This window comes from Eleutherodactylus coqui, chromosome 5 (assembly GCF_035609145.1).
Source record: "Eleutherodactylus coqui strain aEleCoq1 chromosome 5, aEleCoq1.hap1, whole genome shotgun sequence".
Lineage (NCBI taxonomy): Eukaryota > Metazoa > Chordata > Amphibia > Anura > Eleutherodactylidae > Eleutherodactylus > Eleutherodactylus coqui.
Window position 1 is genome coordinate 37728175 of NC_089841.1, and position 23082 is coordinate 37751256.

Here is a 23082-nt window from a genome sequence, read left to right on the forward strand (position 1 = left end):
TGGGAAGTTGTGAGGATGTCTTACAGGGCGCCCACACAACGCAGACCCCACTGAGCACAGGCAGACACTACTTACTACTCCCTACAGAGGCCACCTGAGTAAACACCCATCATAAGACCTATACAGCCATGAGAGGCCCTGCCTCATCCCTCGTCCTTTATACCATTCCCCTCTTGTTTTTGTTTATTCTTGCTTTTACTTTATATTCCAAAGACTGACCGGCATTTACCATGTGGAGGTAAAGCCAAATTCAGGACAATCAGAACATGTATGTGAACAAAATACTCCTGTGTCTGCATATCACTAGAGGTTCTATCTGATGGATTTATACTATATTCGTGGTGCTGCCCGATCAGTCCTTCATTTCCCCATCAAATCTGATTAGAATTCCCTCCTCACATCCATAAGCGTCTTCTCTGTACTCCATACAGGCTACTTCCGGTCTGTGACACGCATGACTGCCGCAGGTGGAACGCAAACGTCACTTCCCTTCCTGGAATGAGTAGGGCTTCCCTCCTTCTCCTCCCCACGTGTTATCAGCACCCGTTAGACCCTTCACATCCCAGACAAACAAACCCCACGAGGTAAGAGCTGAACGTATCTTATTATTGTGTGAAGCCCCGTGTCTTTAACCCTTTCATACACATCAGTTGGCTCCTTTTAAGATGCACTAATTAAATCTCTATTGTCTTCTGAACATTCTTTCAATCCCAACAAAATACAACCTGGAACTCTGCAGTATATATATATAGTATCTGATGAACTCTGCAGTATATATATATAGTATCTGATGAACTCTGCAGTATATATATATATATATACTATCTGATGAGCTCTGCAGTATATATATAGTATATGATGAACTCTGCAGTGTATATCTAGTATATGATGAACTCTGCAGTATATATATATATATATATATATATATATAGTATCTGATGAACTCTGCAGTATATATATATAGTATCTGATGAGCTCTGCAGTATATATATAGTATATGATGAACTCTGCAGTGTATATCTAGTATATGATGTACTATGCAGTATATATATATAGTATATGATAAACCCTGCAGCGTATATATAGTATATGATGAACTCTGCAGTGTATATCTAGTATATGATGTACTATGCAGTATATATATAGTATATGATAAACCCTGCAGCGTATATCTAGTATATGATAAACTCTGCAGCGTATATATAGTATATGATGGACTCTGCAGTATATATATATATATATATATATATATATAGTATATTATTTACTATGCAGTATATATATATATATTATATAATGTACTATGCAGTATATATATAGTATATGATGAACTCTGCAGTATATATATAGTATATGATGAACTCTGCAGTATATATATAGTATATGATGAACACTGCAGTATAAATATAGTATCTAATGAGCTCTGCAGTATATATATATATAGTATATGATGAACTCTGCAGTATATATATATAGTATCTGATGAACTCTGCAGTATATATATATATATAGTATATGATGAACTCAGCAGTATATATATATATAGTATATGATGAACTCAGCAGTATATATATATATATATATAGTATATTTACTATGCAGTGTATATATATATATTATATAATGTACTATGCAGTATATATATAGTATATGATGAACTCTGCAGTATATATATAGTATATGATGAACTCTGCAGTATATATATAGTATATGATGAGCTCTGCAGTATATATATATATAGTATATGATGAACTCTGCAGTATATATATAGTATATGATGAACTCTGCAGTGTATATATATAGTATATGATGAACACTGCAGTATAAATATAGTATCTAATGAGCTCTGCAGTATATATATATATAGTATATGATGAACTCTGCAGTATATATATATAGTATCTGATGAACTCTGCAGTGTATATATATATATATATATATATATAGTATATGATGAACTCTGCAGTGTATATCTAGTATATGATGTACTATGCAGTATATATATAGTATATGATAAACCCTGCAGCGTGTATATAGTATATGATGAACTCTGCAGTGTATATCTAGTATATGATGTACTATGCAGTATATATATAGTATATGATAAACCCTGCAGCGTATATATAGTATATGATGAACTCTGCAGTGTATATCTAGTATATGATAAACTCTGCAGCGTATATATAGTATATGATGGACTCTGCAGTATATATATATATATATATATATATATATATATAGTATATGATGAGCTCAGCAGTATATATATATAGTATATTATTTACTATGCAGTATATATATATTATATAATGTACTATGCAGTATATATATAGTATATGATGAACTCTGCAGTATATATATAGTATATGATGAACTCTGCAGTATATATATAGTATATGATGAACACTGCAGTATAAATATAGTATCTAATGAGCTCTGCAGTATATATATATATAGTATATGATGAACTCTGCAGTATATATATAGTATCTGATGAACTCTGCAGTGTATATATAGTATCTGATGAACTCTGCAGTATGTATATATATATATAGTATCTGATGAACTCTGCAGTATATATATATATATATAGTATATGATGAACTCTGCAGTATATATATAGTATATGATGAACTATGCAGTGTATATCTAGTATCTGATGAACTGCACTATATATAGTATATGATGTACTATGCAGTATATATATATATATAGTATCTGATGAGCTCTGCAGTATATATATAGTATCTGATGAACTCTGCAGTATATATATAGTATCTGATGAACTCTGCAGTGTATATATATATATATATATATAGTATATGATGAACTCTGCAGTATATATATAGTATCTGATGAACTCTGCAGTGTATATATATAGTATCTGATGTACTCTGCAGTATATATATAGTATCTGATGAACTCTGCAGTATATATATATATAGTATCTGATGTACTCTGCAGTGTATATATAGTATATGATGAACTCTGCAGTATATATCTAGTATATGATGAACTCTGCAGTGTATATCTAGTATATGATGAACTCTGCAGTATATATATAGTATATGATGAACTCTGCAGCGTATATATAGTATATGATGAACTCTGCAGCGTATATATACCGTGTTTCCCCGAAAATAAGGCACCCCCTGAAATTTGCAGAAGTCCCAAATATAAGGCACCCCTCGATAGTAAGGCATAGTAAAATGTGCAGGCAAGTCGAGAGGCCCGTCCCCTGCTGCCATCCCTGTTGTCTCCTACCTCCAGATGTATAGGTAGATCTGCAGACAGTCTGCTGTTATCCTGTCCCTGCTGTGCTGTACGAGTGTGCTGTTGTGAGCTCCCCTTGCTGGCTGGAAAAGTCCATACTGTATGTTCTGTTCCTGCTGTACATGTCTGCTGTGATGAGCTCCCCCTGGTGGCCAGAAGCTGCCATACCATCCCTGCTTACAAGTGGTACAGGAACTTCTGTCTGCAGACAGGTATGTTACTTTACAGCCCTTATTTTTTTATGTCCCTGTGTGTGAGTCAGGCACCCTGTGTGATTCTTAAGGCTGGGTTCTCACAGATCGTATTTCCAGCGGAAATCTCGCAGTTTGGCCACAGCGATAAACAGCGAGATTTCTGCTGGGAAAGCGCTGCTTCAAAACCCACGGCACTCAGCCGCTTGTTTTGAAGCGACCTGGCTGCACGCTTTTCCGTTTCTGTGGCCGGTGAATCCGCACCACAACACCGGCTTCTCCCAGCTTTGCCGTGACAGATTCGCTGTCCCATGTGGACGAGATTTCCGAGAAATTTCGTCCACAAAGCTGGCCAATTGAGGGATTAGCGGCCACAGACGGATTTGCCGCGGCGAAATAAGACACCCCCTGAAAATAAGACGTAGCGCATATTTGGGATCGAAAATTAATATAAGACGCGTCTTATTTTCGGGGAAACAGGGTAGTACATGATGAACTCTGCAGTACATACTGTATATAGTATATGATGAACTTTGCAGTGTATATATATATATAGTATCTGATGTACTCTGTAGTATATATATATATATATATATATATATATATATATATAGTATATGATGAACTCTGCAGTATATATATAGTATCTGATGAACTCTGCAGTGTATATATAGTATCTGATGAACTCTGCAGTATATATATATAGTATCTGATGTACTCTGCAGTGTATATATATATATGATGAACTCTGCAGTATATATCTAGTATATGATGAACTCTGCAGTGTATATCTAGTATCTGATGAGCTCTGCAGTGTATATATATAGTATATGATGAACTCTGCAGTATATATATAGTATATGATGAACTCTGCAGTATATATATAGTATATGACGAACTCTGCAGTGTGTATATATATATATATATATATAGTATATGATGCACTCTGCAGTGTATATATATAGTATATGATGAACTCTGCAGTGTGTATATACATAGTATATGATGAACTATGCTGTATATATATAGTATATTATGTACTATGCAGTATATATATAGTATATGATCTCTGCAGTATATGTATAGTATATGATGTACTATGCAGTGTGTATATATATATATATATGTTATATTATGTACTATACAGTATATATATAGTATATGATGAACTCTGCAGTGTATATATATATATATATATATATATAGTATATGATGCACTCTGCAGTGTGTATATATATATAGTATATGATGAACTCTGCAGTGTGTGTATATATATATATATATATATATATATATATTGTATATGATGAACACTGCAGTGTATATATACATAGTATATGATGAACTATGCTGTATATATATAGTATATTATGTACTATGCAGTATATATATAGTATATGATGAACTCTGCAGTGTATATATAGAATATGATGAACTCTGCAGTGTATATATATAGTATATGATGAACTCTGCAGTATATATATAGTATATGGTGTACTCTGCAGTATATATATAGTATCTGATGTACTCTGCAGTATATATATAGTATCTGATGAACTCTGCAGTATATATATATATATAGTATCTGATGTACTCTGCAGTATATATATAGTATCTGATGAACTCTGCAGTATATATATAGTATATGATGAACTCTGCAGCGTATATATAGTATATGATGAACTCTGCAGCGTATATATAGTACATGATAAACTCTGCAGTATATATATAGTATATGATGAACTCAGCAGTGTGTGTGTGTATGTGTATATATATATCTATATATATAAAATTGAATGTATGTCTGTGTGCGTGCGTGCGTGCGTGCGTGTCTGTCTGTTTGTCCTTTATGCGCTACTACACCATTCATCCGATCGCCATGAAACTTTGGGAAGTTGTTAAGTACACTCCTGGGAAGATTATAGGCATAGTACAAATATCCTACGATAAATGGCGCGCGTGCGAGCGTCGTCGACAGTTACGCCCCCCCCACGTAGATCGTTCGATTTCCATCGCTGCCACTAATTCTCTCACTTCCCAATGTCGTAGAAACATGAAATTTGGCACGAGTATTGATTATGTCATAAATACGAAAAGCTAATGGGTCCCAACTCGATTATTCAATTCTAAGCGCCAAAGAATTAGCGTCCAAATTTTACGTACGGAATCTAATTTTCTCGCTTCCCAATGTCATAGAAACTTGAAATTTGGCACGAGCATTGATTATGTCATAAATAGGAAACACTAATGGGTCCCAACTCGATTATTCAATTCTATGCGCCAAAGAATTAGCGTCCAAATTTTACGTACGGAAACTAATTTTCTCGCTTCCCAATGTCATAGAAACGTGAAATTTGGCACGGGCATTGAATATGTCATAAATAGGAAACGTTAATCGGTCCCAACTCGATTATTCAATTCTATGCGCCAAAGAATTAGCGTCCAAATTTTACGTACGGAATCGAATTCTCTCGCTTCCCAATGTAATAGAAACGTGAAATTTGGCAGGAGCATTGATTATGTCATAAATAGGAAAAGCTAATGGGTCCCAACTCGATTATTCAATTCTATGCGCCAAAGAATTAGCGTCCAAATTTTACGTACGGAATCTAATTTTCTCGCTTCCCAATGTCATAGAAACTTAAAATTTGGCACGAGCATTGATTATGTCATAAATAGGAAAAGATAATGGGTCCCAACTCCATTATTTAATTCTATGCGCAAAAGAATAAGCGTCCAAATTTTACGTACAAAATGTAATTTTCTCACTTTCCGGTGTCATACAAACGTGAAATTTGGCACGAGCATTGATTATGTCATGAATAGGAAAAGTTAATGGGTCCCAACTCCATTATTCAATTCTATGCGCCAAAGAATTAGCGTCCAAATTTTACGTACGGAATGTAATTTTCTCACATAGAAACATGAAATTTGGCACGGGCATTGAATATGTCATAAATAGGAAACGCTAATGGGTCCCAACTCGATTATTCGATTCTATGCACAAAAGAATTAGCGTCCAAATTTTACGTACGGAATGTAATTTTCTCACATAAAAACTTGAAATTTGGCAAGGGCATTCATTATGTTATAAATAGGAAAAGCTAATGGGTCCCAAGTCGATTATTCAATTCTATGCGCAAAAGAATTAGCGTCCACATTTTACATACGGAATGTCATTTTCTCACATAGAAACTTGAAATTTGGCACGGGCATTGATTATGCCATAAATAGGAAAAGTTAATGGGTCCCAACTCCGTTATTCAATTCTAAGCGCAACACAATTAGCGTCCAAATTTTACGTACGGAATCTAATTCTCTCACTTCCTGATATATATAAATAAATGTATGTTTGTCTGTCGGTCCTTTATGCATTACTACACCATTCATCCAATTGCCATGAGACTTTGGGAAGTTGCTGAGTACACTCCTGGGAAGATTATAGGCATAGTACAACTATCCTACGATAGGTGGCGCGCGTACGAGCATCGTCGACAGTTATGCCCCCCAGACAAAGATCGTTTGATTTCCATCTCAAGCACGAAAGCAAAAGCATTACGACCAACGGGATGAGTGTTCAACCAGAAAATGATGCATCCGCCGAACGTTTCGCAAGACAATTGCTGGATATTGAGAATGCTGAGGTAACATGAAAGCTGTGCTGTGATTGGTTGTTATATATTATACCACTGAGGTAACATGAAAGCTGCGCTGTGATTGGTTGCTATATATAATACCGCAGAGGTAACATGAAAGCTGCGCTGTGATTGGTTGCTATTTTTTATATGGCTGAGGCAGAATAAAAGTTGCGCTGTGATTGGTTGTTATTTCTCTTACTGCTGAGGTAACACGAAAGCTGCGCTGTGATTGGTTGTTATCTAGATATATAAAAACGAATTAATGTATGTCTGTCTGTCTTCGCAGCAACGCGCGACGGGCAAGCTAGTATATATATATATATATATATATAGTATATGATGAACTTTGCAGTGTGTGTGTGTGTGTATATATATATATAGTATATGATGTACTATGCAGTATATATATAATATGATGTACTATTCAGTACATATATAGTATATGATGAACTCTGCCGTATATATATAGTATATGACGAACTCTGCAGTGTATATATATATAGTATATGATGCACTCTGCAGTGTATATATATAGTATACTAGCTTGCCCGTCGCGCGTTGCTGCGAAGGCAGACAGACATACATTCATTCGTTTTTATATATCTAGATAACAACCAATCACAGCGCAGCTTTCATGTTACCTCAGCAGTAAGAGAAATAACAACCAATCACAGCGCAACTTTTATTCTGCCTCAGCCATATAAAAAATAGCAACCAATCACAGCGCAGCTTTCATGTTACCTCTGCGGTATTATATATAGCAACCAATCACAGCGCAGCTTTCATGTTACCTCAGTGGTATAATATATAACAACGAATCGCAGCACAGCTTTCATGCAACCTCAGTAGTATAAGAAGTAGCCACCAATCACAGCACAGCTTTCATGTTACCTCAGCAGTATAAGAAATAGCAACCAATCACAGCACAGCTTTCATGTTACCTCAGCATTCTCAATATCCAGCAATTGTCTTGCGAAACGTTCGGCGGATGCATCATTTTCTGGTTGAACACTCATCCCGTTGGTCGTAATGCTTTTGCTTTCGTGCTTGAGATGGAAATCAAACGATCTTTGTCTGGGGGGCATAACTGTCGACGATGCTCGTACGCGCGGCACCTATCGTAGGATAGTTGTACTATGCCTATAATCTTCCCAGGAGTGTACTCAACAACTTCCCAAAGTCTCATGGCAATTGGATGAATGGTGTAGTAATGCATAAAGGACCGACAGACAAACATACATTTATTTATATATATCAGGAAGTGAGAGAATTAGATTCCGTAAGTAAAATTTGGACGCTAATTCTTTTGCGCATAGAATTGAATAATCGAGTTGGGACCCATTAGCGTTTTCTATGTATGACATATTTAATGCCCGTGCCAAATTTCAAGTTTCTATGTGAGAAAATTACTTTCCGTACGTAAAAGTTGGACGCTAATTCTTTTGCGCATAGAATTGAATAATTGAGTTTGGACCCATTAGCTTTTCCTATTTATGACATAATCAATGCTCGTGCCAAATTTCAAGTTTCTATGACATTGGGAAGCGAGAAAATTAGATTCTGTACATAAAATTTGGACGCTAATTCTTTGGCGCATAGAATTGAATAATGGAGTTGGGACCCATTATCTTTTCTTATTTATGACATAATCAATGCTCGTGCCAAATTTCACGTTTCTATTACATTGGGAAGCGAGAGAATTCGATTCCGTACGTAAAATTTGGACGCTAATTCTTTTGCGCTTAGAATTGAATAATCGAGTTGGGACCCATTAACTTTCCCTATTTATGACATAATCAATGCTCGTGCCAAATTTCACGTTTGTATGACACCGGAAAGTGAGAAAATTACATTTCGTACGTAAAATTTGGACGCTTATTCTTTTGCGCATAGAATTAAATAATGGAGTTGGGACCCATTAGCTTTTCCTATTTATGACATAATCAATGCTCGTGCCAAATTTTAAGTTTCTATGACATTGGGAAGCGAGAAAATTAGATTCCGTACGTAAAATTTGGACGCTAATTCTTTGGCGCATAGAATTGAATAATCGAGTTGGGACCCATTAGCGTTTCCTATTTATGACATAATCAATGCTCGTGCCAAATTTCAAGTTTCTATGACATTGGGAAGCGAGAAAATTAGATTCCGTACGTAAAATTTGGACGCTAATTCTTTGGCGCTTAGAATTGAATAATCGAGTTGGGACCCATTAGCTTTTCGTATTCATGACATAATCAATACTCGTGCCAAATTTCATGTTTCTACGACATTGGGAAGTGAGAGAATTAGTGGCAGTGATGGAAATCGAACGATCTACGTGGGGGGGGGGGGGCGTAACTTTCGACGACGCTCGCACGCGCGCAATTTATCGTAGGATATTTGTACTATGCCTATAATCTTCCCAGGAGTGTACTTAACAACTTCCCAAAGTTTCATGGCGATCGGATGAATGGTGTAGTAGCGCATAAAGGACAAACAGACAGACACGCACGCACACACGCACACAGACATACATTCAATTTTATATATATAGATGATGAACTCTGCAGTGTGTATATACATAGTATATGATGGACTATGCTGTATATATATAGTATATTATGTACTATGCAGTATATATATAGTATATGATCTCTGCAGTATATGTATAGTATATGATGTACTATGCAGTGTGTATATATATATATATATGTTATATTATGTACTATACAGTATATATATTGTATATGATGAAATCTGCAGTGTGTGTGTATGTATATATATATATATATATATATATATAGTATATGATGTACTATGCAGTGCATATATAGTATATGATGTACTATGCAGTATATATATATATATATATATATATATATATATATAGTATATGATGAACTCTGCAGTATATATATAGTATCTGATTAACTCTGCAGTATATATATATATGGTATATAATGAACTCTGCAGTGTCTGTGTATATATATGTATATTTATATAATATCTGATGAACTCTGCAGTATACATATAATATCTGATGAACTCTGCAGTATATATATATATATATATATATAGTATCTGATTAACTCTGCAGTATATATATATATATATATATAGTATATGATGAACTCTGCAGTATATATATCTAGTATATCATGAACTCTGCAGTATATATATAATATATGATGAACTCTGCAGTATATACTGTATATAGTATATGATGAGCTCTGCAGTATATATATAGTATATGATGAACTCTGCAGCGTATATATAGTATATGATGAACTCTGCAGTGTATATATATATAGTATCTGATGAGCTCTGCAGTGTATATATATATAGTATCTGATGAGCTCTGCAGTGTATATATTTATATATATATAGTATATGATGAACTCTGCAGTATATATATAGTATATGATGAACTCTGCAGTGTATAAATATATATGTATATATATATATATATAGTATCTGATGTACTCTGCAGTGTATATATATAGTGTCTGATGAGCTCTGCAGTATATATATAGTATATGATGAACTCTGCAGCATATATATAGTATATGATGAACTCTGCAGTGTATATATAGTATATGATGAACTCAGCAGTGTGTGTATATATATATATATATATATGTTATATTATGTACTATGCAGTATATATATAGTATATAATGAACCCTGCAGTGTATATATATAGTATCTGATGAACTCTGCAGTGTGTATATGTAGTATATGATGGACTCTGCAGTGTATATATAGTATATGATGGATTCTGCAGTATATATATATAGTATATGATTAATTCTGCAGTATTAATATAGTATATGATGTACTATGCAGTATATATATAGTATATGATGGACTAGGCAGTGTGTGTATATATATATATATATAGTATATGATGGACTCTGCAGTGTATATATATAGTATATGATGAACTCTGCAGTATATATATATAGTATATGTTGAACGCTGCAGTATATATATAGTATATGATGAACTCTGCAGTGTATATATAGTATATGATGTACTATGAAGTGTATATATTTATATATATATAGTATATGATGAACTCTGCAGTATATATATATATATATATATATAGTATCTGATGAACTCTGCAGTATATATATAGTATATGATGAGCTCTGCAGTATATATATAGTATCTGATGAGCTCTGCAGTGTGTGTATATATATATATATATATATATATATATATATATATATATATAGTATGTGATGAACTCTGCAGTATATATATATATATATATAGTATATTATGTACTATGCAGTATATATTTAGTATATGATCTCTGTAGTATATGCATAGTATATGATGTACCATGCAGCGTATATATATATATATATATATATATATATATATGTGTTATATTATGTACTATACAGTATATATATTGTATATGATGAACTCTGCAGTGTGTGTGTGTATGTATATATATATTTATAGTATATGATGTACTATGCAGTGTATATATAGTATATGATGTGCTATGCAGTATATATATATATATATATATATATATATAGTATATGATGAACTCTGCAGTATATATAGTATGCGATGATATCTGTAGTATATATATAGTATATGATGAACTCTGCAGTGTATATATAGTATATGATGTACTATGAAGTGTATATATATATAAATATATATAGTATATGATGAACTCTGCAGTGTATATATATATAGTATCTGATGAACTCTGCAGTATATATATAGTATATGATGGACTCTGCAGTATATATAGTTTATGATGTACAATGCAGTGTATATATAGTATATGATGAACCCTGCAGCGTATATATAGTATATGATGAACTCTGCAGTGTATATATAGTATATGATGAACTCTGCAGTGTATATATAGTATATGATGAACTCAGCAGTATATATATATGTTATATTATGTACTATGCAGTGTATATATATAGTATATAATGAACTCTGCAGTGTGTGTATATATATATATATATATATATATAGTATATGATGTACTATGCAGTTGATATATAGTATATGATGTAATATGCAGTATATATATAGTATATGATGTACTATGCAGTACATATATAGTATATGATGAACTCTGCAGTATATATCTAGTATATGATGAACTCTGCAGTATGTATCTAGTATATGATGAACTCTGCAGTGTATATATATAGTATATGATGAACTCTGCAATGTATATATAGTATATGATGAACTCTGCAGTGTATATATACATAGTGTTGGGGGTCTGTCAACGGACACCAGTGCTGATGTTGCCTGAGTCCAAATTCAAAGGAAAGTTATAATGAGTACTCATAGAAAACCATAATAAGCCACTACACACACAGTCTAGTGAATCAGAATGAATTCTACTTTATTGTTGAACATTGCCAGTTTTTATGCAAGATGAAAAGAAGGCGTTTCCAAATGTTACCTGATACTAAGTTTCAAACTACTTCTGATATTGCTGACCAAGTCCTCATTCCAACAGATTACAATATGGCTGTAAATCAAAGCCTTCTAAACAAAAGGTATCAGCACACTCCTGTGTGAAGTGACCATCAAACAGTTACATATGATCATAAAGATTGACTCCACACTGTCTGAGTACAAACTTAATTACACCTCTTCCCAGACCAGAATGTAATCTTAGATTCCCATCATGTTAAGTTCAACAATTTGCACATCAAAAGAGGGGGCATTGTTTCTAGTTTGCACATAGAACTGGTTTAGCCACCTACTTAGTATATTCAGTATATTCTAGTCAAAGGTTCAAACTTGTAGTCAAGATGGCTAAATGAAATCATACATTTAGTATTTTAAAATCGTCATCCAAATAAACGCTTGAATATACCTTTTGACATATGATTCTATATCCAAGTTCTATTAGCAACTTCCGGAATGTTTTACATATTTTTCATTTCCATAATGCATAACATTATACAACCAAATAACTGATGTCACATTTATTACACTGTTTCCTTATCCTTCTTATGTTAGGTTATTTAAAAATAGGATTAACCCCTAACATAATCCCCCATTTGGACATCAGAGCCACCATTTTCTCCTGGTCCTGTTACCCATTGGGGCCGGCTCCAGCCGGGTCCCCAGGTAGGAATGGTGCACTCTGTGTCCATCTAGGGTATCAAGACATTTAAATGGGTGCAGAAAATCGGCATTCAGTACATTTAGCTACACATGAAATTATTACCTTAATTTGTTGACATTTCCCGATTTCATTAGGGTCACAAGTAAAATTATAACACTCTTCAGCCAACGCAACATTTCTCACCTAAAACCGAGTCATATTCGTCCAATGTGTATGTTCAACGGCATCGCAATGGGGACAATATTCATATATATTAAGGTAGGTGTTTTCCTGAACAACATTGTCATCTACTACATCACTATCATTGTGTACTATTGAATATATGTCTCGAAGAGTCTCTACAGGAGTGGGGACAGATAATAGACAAGTCCGCAAAATGTCCTCTCCACTCCTGAGGTTGGGCATACACATGTGGGAAATATTTGCCCATCCAGTCCATCGCTTCTCAATGGGGATCGTTTGTAGTGGTGTTTCCCAATAAGAGGACAGTCCAATAAGACAAAATGTAGATGTCAAAATCAAAATGCCCAGTACCCTACCCCCCCCCCCCCCAAACAACGCCGGGATCCCACCCATCACTTTTCCTTTGGCTGGGAACTTTCTTGCAGTGAGAGGCGTGTATCCAGGTAGCTCTCCCTTCCACTTTTACCGAAGTAGGCGTTGTCAACAGAACTTGGTATGGTCCGTCAAACCTTGGTTCCAAGGCCTTTCTTAAGTGTCTTTTTTTACGACCACCCAGTCTCCAGGCTGCAAGGAGTGAGTCCCCTCTAGGTCGTCAGGGTCTGGAATTGAGGAAAATACTGGATCGTGTGTTATTTTCAGTTTACGACATAGTTCTTGTACATATTCAATAACCTTATCACACCCCTGCTGCAAGGCTTGTGGATGGTACAGGCCTAACCTTGGCACTGAGCCAAACAACACTTCATACGGAGAAAGACCTGTCTTTCAATTGGGGATGGTGCGTACAGAATAAAGAACCATTGGGAGGCACTCTGGCCATGGTTTTCTAGTTTCAGCCATGGCTTTTTGGATTTTGAATTTTAAAGTACCATTAAGTTTTTCTACTTTTCCCGAACTCTGCAGATGGTAGGGAGTATGAAAGGCTTGTTCCACTCCCAGGGCTGACATCACCTCTCGCATCACTTCACCTGTAAAATGTGTACCTCTGTCACTCTCAATTGTCTCTAGTACCCCAAATCTACATACAAGTTCTAACACAAGTTTAGTTGCTGTACATTGTGTGGTGGCTTTGAACAGGTCCACGCACACAAGGACGTACTCATACCTGCCTGATTTGGGCAGCTGAATGTAGTCGATCTGTAGCCTCTGGAAGGGGTACAATGGTCGGGGTGAGCATTTCCGAGGGGTCTTCACCACCTGACCAGGAATGTGTAACACAAACACACTTCACATGCCTTGACATATGCTTTTGCCATCCTGTCAAACCCTGGGGCATACCAAACCTTGTCTACCATTGAAACCATAGCATTGCGCAAGGCATGTACCTTTCCATGGGCCAGTGACACCAGAGTGGGATAGGCAGAGGCCGGTAGAGATGCTCTATTTCCCATCATCCAAACGTTCTCTACCTTCTTTCCTCCTGCTAGGGCTCATCCCTCCTCCTCCATCCTGGTAGGTTTAAGTATCACATTGGTCGGAGAAGTGGTCCCCGTCGGTGTGTCCGCACCCTCCTCAGAGGTTCCCACCTCTGTATCAGAGTGAGGGGCCGACCGAGTCTTTACCTTGTTGCACACATGGTCCTTCCTGTCCAGTAGGGCTGCAGCCTTAGCTGCTCTATCGGCCTTCTCGTTGCCCTTACTTTCCATGGACTGACCCTGGGTGTGTGCTTTAACCTTCACTATGGCCATCTGTTCTGGCAACATGATAGCCTTCATCAATGCACTTACAGCTTTACCATTCTTTATCGGCTTGCCTTGAGCTGTGAGGAAGCTCCATGCGCGCCAAATAGGCCCATAGTCGTGTGCCACACCAAACGCATACCTGGAATCTGTGTAGATGTTGGCAGTTACAGGCTTCAGTCAAAGCGCACAACTCGGCCTCCTGTGCTGACATATGTGGAGGCAGTGGTTTACTTATCAGTACCTCATGCAGAGTGACCACAGCATAACCCGTGACAAAACTGCTCTTCTCATTCAGGTTTCTAGATCCATCCACAAACATTTCAAGGTGGGGGTTTAGGAGGGGTTTGTCAGTGGCATGTGCGAACCCAGCTGTCTCCTGCTCCATGAGCGCTGCACAATCATGATGGTGTTCTGCATCAAAGGCCTCCTCCTCATCATCAGTCAGGGAATTTGCAAAAAGCTGGTCCCCTGTACTTACTCCCCCATTTGAATCAGTGTCACCTAATGGTAATAAGGTGGCCGGATTCAAAGTGGTGCAACGTTGAAATGAGACATTGGATGAAGAGTGTACTGCAAGTTCCATTTTGATCTGTCTAGCAAGGGACAGATGACGACGGCTTACCTGTGTCAGGATACCATGTATGTCATGTGGGGTGTAGATCACCATGGTGTGATCTAAGACAACGTCAGAACTTTTGTCCAGTAGCGCCTAAACTGCTAGAACCGCTCGGACGCATGATAGAGACCCTCTAGCCACCGCGTCAAGATGGGCACTGTAGTATGCTACAGGTCGCTTTTTGTCACCATGCATTTGTGTCAGTACAGCGGTGGCGTGTCCCGCCATCTCAGTGACGTACATTTGGAAAGGTTTGTCATAGTCTGGCAGCCCCAGTGCGGGTGCACTGGTTATCTGTACTTTCAGCTGATGGAAGGCTGACTTGGCCTGCGGGGTCAGGGCAAATGGCCGTGAACCCAAACAGTCGTACAGAGGCTGCATGGTCATGGAGGCAGAGCGTATCCATGGCCGACAGTATGAGACCAGTCCCAAGAAGGTACGCAACTGAGCATGGGAGGTGGGAAGTTGCATGTCACTTACCACCTTCGTGCGTTCCAGCGTCAGGTGTTTAGTACCTGGACCTAGGCAGTGGCCCAGGAACACTACGTAAGATTTGCAGAACTGAAGTTTGTCTTTGCTAGCTTTGCAGCCATTCTACTCTGATGGAGGAAACACAAAAGGCTTAGTGATGCATTGAGGCAACTATTTGGGTCAGGAGCACATAAAAGTAAATCATCAACATATTACAAGAGGGCGGTGCCCTCGGGAATTGGCCAGGCGTCTAATGCCAGCTTCATGCATCTGGTGAAATGGTTTTGGGCTATTCTGTGCCCCTTGTGGCAGCACTGTCCAACAGTACTGCTTTCCTCTGAAAATAAATGCAAACAAATACTGACAGTCTGGCTGGCCCTTTATACTCTTTCTCTTAACGGGAACAAAAGGGCTATTGGCTGGAGAGACACATTCCTTAAGGGCTTTAAGTTGACATAAAGAAGAGACAGTGTCTGCAATTGCATCTTCCTGGACATGTGTCAGGGGGTACTGACGGACCAAGGGGGCTTTTTCCCCTTCCTTTAGGTAAACCATTACCGGTGGGACTGACAGTCTGCCGAGGTCCGTCTGTTTGGTAGCCCAAAGGCTCGAAGGAATGACACTAAAAACTTGTTCCTCTGCGTGCGTAAGAGTGAAGACAGGGAGAGGTGTCGCTTGATCTGCTGCCATCCGACAGAAGGTCGGGTGACTTTCAGACCCGGGGTGTATACGAGCCTCACCGGACGGGTGAAGTTTGATACAACCTCCCAAGGGTCCCATCACGTCAGTTCCCAATATGCTTTCAGAACCTTCCAGCACAAGGAAGCGCGTGAGGCATCGTGACCCTTTAAACATTACCTCTAGCGGTTCAGTTTCTGCCAGCTGAATTGGCACTCCTGAAACCCCTTGCACCGATTACCGCTAGACAATCAGGCTGGTATTCTATTTTAAATAGATCAGAACCTTGTTGCAAAAAAAAATAAAAAAAAAATTTAAAAGTAGCTGATCTGCAATACCTAGATCACCTATGTCTTCTCCTCCCCCCCTTTGAACTAGGATACTTAATTGGAAGAAGAGTAGCCGGGTTCAAAGTAGTAGCAACATTGAAAAGAATGAAAAGAGCACATTGTAGCTGGATTTGACAGGCCAGAAATAAGTGCTTGGGTTGCACTTGCGTGTATATGCTCCGGATGTCATGAGGGGTGAGGACCACTAGGGGGTAGTCCAATACCAACTCCGAAGATTTGTCAACCATTGCCTGTACTGCTGCCACCGCACAAACACATGAGGGAGCTCCTCGAACCACTGGATCCAGCCTCATGGAGTAGTATTCAAGTCGCCGTGGTTGTCCTCCGTGCTTTTGTGTCAATACTGTCATCACATGGCCAGAAAATTCAGTACAGAAAAGAATAAATGGTAAAGTGTAAAAGGGTGGAGAGCTGAGAATTGAGCTTCAGGGGTGAGAGAGAGAAGAATGATTGAAAGACAGTCATAGAGTGGTTGCATAAGAGAGGAAACAGAGTGGATCCATGGGCGGCAGTATGAAACAAGGCCCAGAAAGGTGCGGAGTTTCGCAGCAGGTGTAAGTACAGGTATGGCTTTTGGACAGCAGCCTTTTGTCCCTATGTCAGATGTCCAGTTCCTTGGGCTAAGCGATGACCCAGGAGAACAAGATTTGTTTTGCAGAATTGGAGTTTGTCTTGGAGGTGGCTTACTGTTTGTCAGGACCTGCGGAAAGCTGAGTTTCTGCAGTAGCTATCAAGACAAATACATGAGCCGGATCCACCAAGAGAGCAGTTAGTTTACAAAACTCTTCTGAACTGTCACCTGAGATTTCAACCCGTACCGATCCATCTGGTGAGAATTTGATGGATGCAGATAAGGCTTGTAAGATATCAGTACAAATAACAAAGACATGAATTACAACAAGGCAGAATAACATTGGAATATGATTTCTTTAAGCAAATTCATTATTAATCTGATCCTGCCTGCAATGTCTTAACAAATTTGAAAAAAAAAACTTTTCCTAACTGCCCGAGCTTCTCACCCCCTCCTTTGGGAGAAGAGAGGGATGAAACATTACGTACTTTTACATCATCTAGCTCCACCCCTTTGATACTGGCCGTTTGCGTATTTTCCCTACAGAACATTCTCTCAGAGACAGTACAGTACTAACAGCATTTAGCAGTGATACAGACGTCCAACCAATCACAGAACTGACATTTACCCAAAAAGCAAAAATATACCTTAAAATCCCTATATGTTTTCTATTTTTAAAACCGTATAATTCACGTAATTCATTACAAGTTTCTTATTTCATCAATGTCTGTCTTCCTTTCTATGACCCTGAATTTTATCTCTCTATGAAACAGAACAATAGCTAAGATTTTAGAAAGGAGCCATAACATTCAAACTTTAAACAACCTTAATCATTAGTAATTACAAAAGGTATATTTCTCTGAGGATATGAAACACAGACGGCAGGGGATAGTTAAACACATAGAAAAGACAACATGCTAAGCGCTGCTAACAGCGCAACATTTTCTGCATTTTTAACCCTTGTATTCTTAAAAGCCCCCACAGACGTGAGTGGGGTATAACTTTCTTACACTTGTATGAAGGAGACTAAAACGTACAACAAAGATTAGATTACATAACATCAAGACATACAAGACAAACAATAATGGTTATTTGTCACATAATTGTCCACAGATTCTGCATGAACTTGCTTTATGTCCCAAAGGAACACAAACTATAAAAGGATTCCCTTTCTCTGATAACCTATTGATGCCGTATCTACACTTGCCTCAATCCATCTAACATACTTTTATCCAACCTTTTGACTATCTCTGAATCTTTCCCAAACTTGCTGGTCTAAGACTCCCTTCTCCCAAAATTCTAAACACCTGCTTTTCTCAACAACTTACTACATTCTCTCCCCACGGCTAACTTGCTTTCTCTGTCTTTTGCTATTTCTCTAGCTGTTTCCATATAGGCATACTCCTTCCCATACGTTTCCCATATTGTCTGTCCCTTTTTCTAAACCGGCGTCTCTGATACCTTTCATGCTTTTTCCCGTACTATTGCCAGAACTCATAGTTAAAGATTCCCGCCTTTTTAAGTCCTATCCGTCTATATATTTTATAGGCTTGCCTACAGATGTCTTTCCCTTCCCCGTCTCGTATTATCTCGATGGGTGTCAGATAAGTCTTAGACTGGCCGGACCCCATTTTGACTATTGGACTTACCTCTTGATTTACCACTATCACACAGTGTTGAGGATGCACACAGCTTCCTCTGGTAAATCCGGCGGTCACACAGACCTTTTAGTCCCTTCTGCCAAGTCCGCGACTAGCAGGACACCTATTTGCACTATTGACTTGTTCCTTTGTTTTTACCTCAATCATGCAGTATTAGGATGCACACAGCTTCCTTCGGGTAAATCAGGCCAGTCCCTTCTGCCAGGTCCGCAGCTGGCAGGACACTTATTTGTCACACAGACCTTTTTATGGAGATAGGGGAGACCACGGCTCACCTCTATATGCGGCTTTTGTAATCTTATAACAAATTACAGCTAAGATAATGAGTCCGGCAGTTAAAGCACAACAAAAAGTTATCAGTTCAATGCTTGCAGCAGACAGCATGGCAATATACACATATGGGTTCTTCCGTCTAGCACGGTTACTAAGAACACCGTAAATAACAGGCAGAAGCGTCCTATAAACATGCAGCGACTCACCTCCTGTTAACACGGGACTGAAGTTAGGGAAGCCCAGAGCTGGAGTGGCAAGTCAAGGGCTTACCTTACACCGGTGTTTTGTAGATCTGGGGTCCCGTGGCCTCTGGTCTGGCTGGTCGGCAGGTAGGGTCATCAGGTATCGGCTGCAGGTAAGGAGTTAGCCTCTGCCCCACGTTGGGCGCCAAGTAATGTTAGGGGGGGTCTAGACAGACCGTTCAGCTGATGCTGTCTGCTTCCCAATCAGTTTCAGGTTTGAGTACTCAAAGACAACTCAGATGGATGACCACACGGGTATGCGGTTAGCCAAAGAAGAAGTGATTTATTCTTTGCAAAGTACAGAATTTAAAGAGAAGAATTTGTTACGTAATGATTCAATCACTGCGCATGTCCAGGGTTGCTGGACATCTGGAGAAACAATTAATAATACTCCTTTCAAAGACACCTGGTTTCCCAGGACAGTACATCAACATATTATGATCAGTTTATCAAAGTAAAAAGTATTCAAGGATACTTTCCCAGAAGGGAAGAAAAAGGGAGGATAGATAAGAACTCGTGTGAGAGAAAAGGGAGGATAGATAACAAGAACAGAAAGAAATACAGAAAGATAATAATTTCAGACAGTGAAATTAAAGCTTATTTTTCTCTATTTTATTTGAGACAGGAGAAAATCTAGAATTAACCCCTCACATCTTATTTAGGACTCCTTGCTTTGGAAAGAGGATTCTCCCATGGCTGAATGTGCCTTCTTCTTATGGAATCATTAAAGGGGTTGTCCCGCGAAAGCAAGTGGGTCTATACACTTCTGTATGGCCATATTAATGCACTTTGTAATGTACATTGTGCATTAATTATGAGCCATACAGAAGTTATCAGAAGTTATTCACTTACCTGTTCCGTTGCTAGCGTCCTCGTCTCCATGGTGCCGTCTAATTTTCAGCGTCTAATCGCCAGTCCGGTCTTCTTCTTTTCTGAATGGGGCCGCTCGTGCCGGAGAGCGGCTCCTTGTAGCTCCGCACCGTCACGTGCCGATTACAGCCAATCAGGAGGCTGGAATCGGCAATGGACCGCACAGAAGCCCTGCGGTCCACCGAGGGAGAAGATCCCGGCGGCCATCTTCACCAGGTAAGTAAGAAGTCACCGGAGCGCGGGGATTCAGGTAAGCACTGTGCAGTTTTCTTGTTTAACCCCTGCATCGGGTTTGTCTCGCGCCGAACGGGGGGGCTAAAAAAAAAAAAAAACCCGTTTCGGCGCGGGACAACCCCTTTAAGCAAGGTACAGAAGAAGTAATCTTAGGCTCTTCATATGGGCTTATGTCTGTCCTATTGATCTGGGCCTGGCCGTGGTCGAGGGGCGGGGGGTCTCCCTTTTTTCTTCTTTACTCTTTTCCACAGGGTTTGTCTTTCTGTCTCTTAGGAGCTGTTTGGTGGGCCCACTCGCCCATTCTGGTTGTAGTGACTCATGGATTCAAGACGACAAAGGACTTCTGGTGGGGGGGAGTCCATCCTCTGAGCCACATGAGTGATGGGGTCATTCAGAAGGTGTGGGGTCTAATCCTTTCAGAGCTCTGTGATAGTGTCCCCTGAAAGCCTCTGCAGTCTGTAAGGGGCAGAGCAGCGCTCCTCCACTACGGCCTCTCAAGAAGGTTAAGGTCAAGACTCTTGACTATGCCATTCTTAAAGACATATTATTCAATCATTGTTATATGGATTTACTAGTATGCATCACCCAACGTGTCTTCAGCTCACATTCACAGATGGCTTTCCTTACCTTCTCCTGTAAGATGTTCTTGTGACATAATAGTAGGCCATAATGGATATGATTCTGAATATAGGACATTCAGTGGTATTAACTTTGGGGTGGAAATCCTCATTTTTATGTGCACTATAGAAAAAAACCTGTAAAGTTACCTATTTGCAAAACTATGAATTTTTCTCCTCTAAATTGCATTAACTCCACAAAAAACCTGCTGTCAAAATACTCATGACACCTTTAAATGAATACATTAAGATGTGTATTTTTAAAATTGGGTGAATTGTGGGGGTATCTATCATACGGATAGCTATGAGCCTTTGTAATCTTGGCTTGGTGTAGGAAAGCAAAATGTTCTTCAAAATGTTAAATTTGTACGTTTCCTAAATGGTTAAAAAAAAACAAAACTAAAGTTTTTCCAGTGTGCTTCCAGAATAAAGTAAACAGACGGAATTATATACCTCATCAAAAACTTGAGATATTGTAGTTGAAAATATGAAAAATGACAATATTTTTTCAAAATCTTCCGCCTTTTGGTGCTTTTAATAAATATTTTGAACATGCTGTCATGCAATAGGTTGCGCTGTAGGAGGTATTGCTTCTTTTCTCCCATTTATGGTTTTTACGCACTAGCGTTTTTTTCTTTTTTTAAACGCTGAAATAGCGCTGCGTTTTTTTTTCCAATGGGACGTTCCCAATGTTAAAATCGCATCGCACAAATATCGCAAGTTTGTGCTTTTGCGATTTTTGTGCGATGTGATATTAGCGTTAGAAAGTCCCATTGAAAAAAAAACGCAGTGATATCGAAGCGTTAAAAAAACGCTAGTGGGTAAAAGCCCTTAACTGTTCATACTGCAATGATAAAGCAATTCAAAATAGAAAATTAGGACAGACTGCTGCAGTTGATGCATAACGACACTCTCACTGCACTCACCGGGCTAATACGGAAAAATGCGGCGACTCCGAAGGGGTGTGGCCTACCAAGTAAGGAGACAGGAAGTCCTCAGGAGAGCTCAGTCCACCAGCCCCTGGAATCCTTGCCATTCTGTTACTATCGGATGCAGGACTGCCTGCTCTCTCCCCACAGCATGCTCTCCTATCCCGGGGGAGCATTTTGAGCCTTTTTAAGGACTCATTGGAGACGGAGTCTAGTGAGACCTACCAGGCCTGAGCATTCCCAGGCTCCATTACCAGGTGCTGGCACTCGGAGGGGGCCTGGCTGAAGTCCGCCTGCCTAGCGGTTCACAGCAGGGACTGATCCAGGAGCTTTGGTGCGGCTCCTGTCTGCTCCCTCCTCTCTGCGGCCAGGTGACTGATACTGCTGGCAGCAACTCTAGCAGGCATCCGGCCTGATGGCCAGCGGCCGCCTGCCTCAGGCCCTGTGCACAGTGGTGTCGGCACTTCCCAGGTGCCTGAACATTGTGG

At 38.6% G+C, this 23082-nt stretch overlaps 1 protein-coding gene across 3 annotated transcripts in view; it reads left to right on the forward strand.

Annotated features, from left to right (window-relative positions):
* Positions 1-507: 507 nt before the first annotated feature.
* The window catches only part of LOC136629089 (zinc finger protein 585A-like), a 130067-nt gene continuing 107492 nt past the window's right edge, over positions 508-23082 (forward strand). For all 3 annotated transcript variants that reach the window (XM_066605209.1, XM_066605208.1, XM_066605207.1), the window contains exon 1: positions 508-584. The gene's annotated coding sequence lies outside the window, so the exon portion shown is untranslated. The remainder of the gene's footprint in view (positions 585-23082) is intronic.